The sequence below is a fragment of the Eleutherodactylus coqui genome, chromosome 11 (genome assembly GCF_035609145.1).
Source record: "Eleutherodactylus coqui strain aEleCoq1 chromosome 11, aEleCoq1.hap1, whole genome shotgun sequence".
NCBI classification, from domain to species: domain Eukaryota; kingdom Metazoa; phylum Chordata; class Amphibia; order Anura; family Eleutherodactylidae; genus Eleutherodactylus; species Eleutherodactylus coqui.
The window spans coordinates 121939622-121946900 of record NC_089847.1 but is presented as its reverse complement, the minus strand read 5'-3'; positions in this window follow the sequence as shown (position 1 = coordinate 121946900).

The window sequence follows — 7279 nt, the reverse complement described above, 5'->3', positions numbered from 1 at the left end:
AACAAGCTTGTAGGAGTCGCGATTTACAGCCGACTACAACACAGACCTGTGATTGAAGTCGGACGATTTTATACATAGTCTGTCGTCATGTCTGATTACGATGTGTTATTGCTATGGCTTTGTTATTCTCTGTTTTGGAGGAGGTGGAGGTTAGAGGAGGAAGCTCACCCACAGCCAAGGCGCAACTGGATAAGTCAGCGCTGAACTCCCAGCGCCCTTCGCGGGAGCAGTTCCATGCCCATTTCTGCCAGCTGAGAGAATGCCCAACCATGTTCTATGCCTACCTGCGAATGTCCATCTCCAGTTACGACGAGATGCTAGAACTGCGGCGGCGGGGCACGGTCATGAGGCGCGCCATCAACCCCGGAGGAGTGCTTGGTCGTGACGCTTTGGTGAGGAGGCTAAATCCTAGATGTCCGCATAGGGGTGTCTGCGGTCAGGAGCTTTTTCTCTGGATACGTCCACGCGTCACGGAAATGTCCCTTTGGGCGCATTCACACGGGACGTAATTACGCCGCAGGACGCGGCCAAATCCGCACCTGCGGAATTCTGCAAGAAAATCTGTATGTCTAACTGCAGATTGTGATGCAGAATCGCAAGCAGGTTTTAACCCTTTCCAACCAAATTTCTATCCTGGTTTTCCTAGGGGGCTTACTCTCTTTCTGCCGTTATACAACAGCGCTATCTGCTGGCTAAAGCCAGTACTACATGAGGTGACATGTAGGATAGGCTCCGACAGCAGAGAGGCTGGCAATATACAGTAAGAGAACCCCGACGGACGTCTTCCAACATCGGAGCTGTACAGCCTTAAATCATAATGTCTTCAGACGTCAGACAGTGGATTGGAAAGGGTTAAGCCACTTTTATCAAAATCAGGAGGGAGCCACGGATTTTGGCGCGGAATTTGCCGTGGCTTGCGGTGTGTTGCGCGGCCTATTCCGTCCCGTGTGAAAGTACCCTAGCGGCCAGTGTGAAAGCGGTCTTAGGGTTCATTCACACGGGTGTATTTACGTAGTGCTGAAACCACATTGATTTGCATCGGGATGTTCACCTTTTTACGTGCACAAAAAAAACCAAAACGCAGCCTGCCCCATTTTGGTCCGTATTAGTCCATTAAAATCAGTGTAAATACGCAGCGAATACTCCTGATACGTTTTCGTATTTATTTACGATATCAGTGTGTCTGCTTGCATTTTTTTTGTCCATGTAAAAACCGCTGTTAATACGTGCGCAAAAGAAACAAGCAAAGCCAGATAGGCAGGGAGTACACAGCGTTTCAGTCCGTGAAAACCCTGCGTATTCACGGACTGAAAACTGCATACGCTAAGGGCTCATTCATACGGGTGTATTCAATTCCGGTCTATAAAACCGCGCCATTTTCACTATGTGTGTACGTGCATGTTAATGGCGGACCTCCGTTTTGTGTCCAGAGTACGGCAGTGACTGCCGGTCTCCTTCGCTTCTATGATGCTCGGAGTTCTGGTCAGGAGACCTGCGGTTGCGCTGGGACACACTTCCGTATGCTGTCCGTAGAACAGGCATAACACAGCAGTGAGGTTAACCCCTTACGTGCGTTTGTTGCTGCCTATGTGTCGTTTTTTACATCCGTGAGTGATCCGTTTTTCATGCGTGCAAAAAAAAGCAAGAAAACCAAAATGATGCCAGATTTTTGAGAACCCACAGAAAACAGGGTGTGCAAAAAAACGCAGTCTACGTGGATGCCAACGCGCGTTCACTGCATTTTTTACGTACTCATAGAATTTGATGATCGGTTTTGTTACGCGCAACATCAGTCCAGATAGAAAATCCCGCTCTGAGGAGTCATACATTCCCTCGCGATTGCTGTCTGATTGCGGTATGGACGGAACTCGCAAGGGGAAAAAACGCATTCATGTAACGGTCGCTAAATCCATGCTATATGGCGTTAGTACGATTGCGGCTAGAGATGAGCGAACGTACTCGTTTAGGGCAATTTCGCAATCGAGCACTGCTTTTTCCGAATAACTGACTACTCGGGGGAAAAGATTCGGGGGGCGCCAAGGGTGAGCGGGGGGTTGCAGAGGGGAGTGGGGGGGGGGGGGGAGAGAGCTCCCATCAGGAGGGTCAACGGCCATGATCGGTGTGGATGCTGATTGCAACTGTTGCCACCTTGTATCCAGTGGACTCGACTCCTGAGCCCACTCAATACGCAAATACCCAACGTGCGCCATACATATACAGCTCACATTGGGAAGGGGTTAAAGGGATTGTTCCAAGATTTTAACGTATCCCCTATTCAGGGATTAAGTGTCTGACCCCCGCCGATCATGGTCCTGTGTCCCCTTATTTGAAAGTCACACATGTCCCCTGGCGCTCCGCGCAACTGCTGGACCCCCATTCTCGTGATTGGTGAATGTTGCAGCTTTCCAACATCCACCAATCACTTATCCCCCCCCTTCAAGTATGCTATAAAGTTGCAGAACTTTTAGTCACCTATAACTCCATCCCCCTCATTGTTTCCATAGATATCTGGCAACGGGGAGCAGCTTCTCTTCTCTTCGCCACGAGTTTCTGATGGGTGTATCAACCATATGGGCTATAGTGAAAGACACATGTATGATCCTGTGGGATAGGCTGCAATGCCGCAAGATGCCGTCACCCACACAGGAGATATGGGACAGAGTCTCAGAAGGATTCTTGAGCTCCACCCACTTCCCCAATTGTGTAGGAGCGTTGGCGGGTAAGCATATCTGAGTGCGGAGACCAACTAGCTGTACCTTCCTACAGACGAGCAGGAACACGTCGCCCTTTTTGCTCTTGTGGACAGCAGCTACAACTTCGTTGTCATTGAATTGGGCGGCTATGAAGGAGAATCCTACTTCTTAAGAAGATCCAATTTGCGTAGACGCCTTTCAGCAGGATCCTTGCGTATCCCACCTAATAGAAGCCTGCTGGGGTCTGCGAGCGTTCCCCTTCTCCATGTCTTTGCAGCCACTAAAATCTTTCCACTGTCGAAAAACATCCTGCCGCCATACAACCCCCAAGGGGGATCTATGCATCAAGGTGAAGATATTTAACGATCGGCAGTCCAAAGCAGGAAGACCGGCACAATCCACATTCGGCATCTTGGCCAAGAAATGGCAGATCTTTCTCAAGCCAGTCCCTTTGGCCGTAGACTTTGCAGTAATGGTTGTGAAATATGCTTGCGTCCTCCATAATTACGTCCTGAAGAGGGATGGCCATGTCTTGGAGGACACTTTGGAGAACCCCATTCCAGACATGCCTGCTCAGTGGCCCTATGAGTCTCCTAATCTGAGACGTTTACCTCCTTACCAGAGAACCATTGTACATGGAGTAAACCTAAGAGAACAGTCAGGGAGTCTTGCTAAAACTGAACGATCAGCTGTCAAATACCTGTTTGCTCATTCGTTGGTTGATCGTTAGTCCTTTTACATGGTTTGATTATTAAATGAACGAGCATTTGTAGGAAGCTTCAGGTCCAATAATTGGCCAGCGCAAAAACACTTTAATGTGATTGTTCCCAGTAAGAGAAACCAAGTAATCTTGTAGATATGATGCCTTTCAGTGGCTAACAAAAAGACATGATGAATAGTGAGCTTTCCAACCTACTCAGGGTCCTGAATCAGGTTTAATGGAATAGATCCAAAAAGGCGCGCACATATATATATACACATACATACAAATATGAAAAGGCACAGACACGGTGTGATTAATTTGCACTTAAATTATTACTTGCAGTATACACAGCTCAATATAAATTAATGAAACACTTAAATCACATATTGCATAACGTTCACTGCGGCATGTCCAGACTCTTTCACATTTGTGTGAACCTGCTGTAATCTGTGAAGAGAATGGGGTACAAATGGTGGACCTGCCAATTCTGGTGTCCTCTGGGAAATGCCAGTCAATCTGCACAGGTCCCACAACAGGACGTCGGGCCCTCATGGAGTCCGTTTCTGATAGCCTACTGGAGGTCATTTCCTAGGGCTCTGGCAGCAATCTTCCAGTCCTGATGTTGGGTTGATGCCCTCTACGCCCGGTCAAGCTCTCCTCGTGTAACGCCCACGTCATGGTATCTCCTCCATGTTCTTAAGACCGTGCTGCAGACATAGCCAATGCCAATATGACGGCACGTATGAATGTGCCATCCAGAAGGACCAGGACTACCGCTGCAACAGGATTTGGCGCTAGTAGTGCCTCATGTACCAGTAGTGATAGGGACACCAGCAAAACGTGGACCTACAGAAGAGTCAGCCGGGAAGGAGAGGAATTGTCTCCAGTCCTTTTTTTGGGTGTCTTGCTGTTCCCCTCCGGCGCTCCTGTTGTCACTTTCATTTGCACCAAAGGAGGTGAAATAGATTCACGATCGCTTCTGCTTCCTGATTGGACAGATTAGTGTCCCTGAAGTGTCTTGGGATTATACTGTGACGCTTAAGGCCATTCTCACACATGCATTCAGATAAATGCCGCTTGAAACCGCAGCATTTTACCGCGATTTCAAGCTGTGTTTTTATACGTGTGGTACAGCGCTTGACAGCGCTTTTTAACGCACCCCATCATTGTGATGGGTGAGGAGGTGCGTTAAAAAACGCAAAAACACTGAAAAATAGAAAAAACAGCTCTGCGTGGCCTTATTGAAATCAATAGGACCGTTGTGCCACCATTAGCGCCACACTCGGTAAGCCACGCTAATCGCGGTAAAAAGAAGCTGATATGTGAGCAGCCTTAGGGCTTTTACCCACTAGCATTTTTCTTTCGAAATGTCAATGGGACTTTCTAATGTTAAAATCGCATTGCACAAAAATCGCAGAAACGCAAACTCGCGATTTTTGTGCGATTTTAACATTAGAAAGTCCCTTTAACATTTGAAAAAAAAAAAACGTAGCAAAATCGTGGCAAAAAAAACCCCGCTAGTGGGTAAAAGCCCTTAGTGTTCCCAAATTTTTTTTGAGCAGTGTAGTTGTAGAAAAAGTAATTCTGCCCTGAGAGGTTCCCCTGAACACGGATCTTGCCCCTGTTGGATTAACTTGTCATAGATGACCTGATCAGAAAAACATTTTGTACATCAGTGTTTCTAAGCCAAGTACCAAATAAATGTAATCAAAGTATTTCCAAGACTATGATCATACACTGCGTTGACCCCCGACCCCCTAGAAACTAACTGCCTTCCCCCATGGGGTACAAGTACCCTGTCCTACCTAAAGTAATTGGACCCCTGAGCAAGAATCCAAAGTAGTATTTATTTCCATATGTTAATACTTAGTTGGGCTCGTTTGGCCCTAATAACATCGGATTCTCTCCACGGCATACTTTCTACCAACATCTCTTACACTTCAGCTGGTATTTCCCTCCAATCATCCTGCAAGCGTCTTGCAAGTTCTCCCAAAGAAGATGCATTGCCCCATACTACTACATCTTCAGATCCGATGTGGAGGATGTCTGGGGAATGCCTTCTGAGTGTGTTGTGTCAACAGTTATGTACGGCGGAGGTTCTGTTATGGTCTGGGGATGTGTTACATGGCATGGTCTCGGTCCGTTGGTTGTAGTGATAAGAACCATGAACATGGAGATGACCCTGACAGTCTAGACCAGGGGTGTCAAACTCATTTTCACCGAGGGCCACATCAGCCTTATGGCTACCTTCAAAGGGCCGATTCTAATTGTAAGACAGTAAAGTAAAAGTAAACCCCACAGTGGCCCGATTGGTAATAAGGTTCCCCATAGTGGCCAGTGACGCACGCCATTCTGCGCATACAGACGCACGCCATTCTGCGCTTACAGAGGCACGCCATTCTGGGCTTACAGAGGCACGCCACTCTGCGCACACACCCGCACGCCACTCTGCGCACACACCCGCACGCCATTCTGCGCACACACAGACGCACGCCATTCTGCGCACACACAGACGCACGCCATTCTGCGCACACACAGACGCACGCCATTCTGCGCACACACAGACGCACGCCATTCTGCGCACACACAGATGCACGCCATTCTGCGCACACAGACGCACGCCATTCTGCGCACACAGACGCACGCCATTCTGCGCACACAGACGCACGCCATTCTGCGCACACACAGACGCACGCCATTCTGTGCTCACACAGACGCACGCCATTCTGTGCTCACACACACGCACGCCATTCTGCGCTCACACAGGCGCACGCCATTCTGCGCACACAGGCGCACGCCATTCTGCGCATACACCCGCACAGACGCACGCCATTCTGCGCGCACAGACGCACGCCATTCTGCGCACACACAGACGCACGCCATTCTGCGCACACACAGACGCACGCCATTCTGCGCACACACAGACGCACGCCATTCTGCGCTCACACAGACGCACGCCATTCTGCGCTCACACAGGCGCACACCATTCTGCGCATACACCCGCACAGACGCACGCCATTCTGCGCGCACAGACGCACACCATTCTGCGCATACACCCGCACAGACGCACACCATTCTGCGCATACACCCGCACAGACGCACACCATTCTGCGCATACACCCGCACAGACGCACACCATTCTGCGCATACACCCGCACAGACGCACACCATTCTGCGCATACACCCACACACCATTCTGCGCATATACGTACAGACACACACACATATATACAGACACACACACATATATACACACACACACACATATATACACACACACACACACACACACATACATACATACAGACACACACATTATATATATATATATATATATATATATATATATATATATGACACACACACACATACATATATATACACACACACACATATATACACATACATACATATACACACACACACATATATATATATAGACACACACACATATATACACACACACATATATATATATATATATATACACACACACACATATATATATATATACACACACACACGTATATACACACACACACACACACGTATATACACACACACACACACACACACATATATATAGACACACACACACACACATATATATATATATACACACACACACACATATACACACACACACATATATATATATATACACACACACACACATTATATATATTTATATATATATATATATATATATATGAGACACACACATACATATACACACACACATTATATATATATAGACACACACACACACATATATACACACACACACACACACACATATATAGACACACACAAGGCTCTCACCCTGCAGCTGCTCCTCCTCAGCCATGCTCTCCTTGCTGCAGAGATCATGTTCTCTGCACTC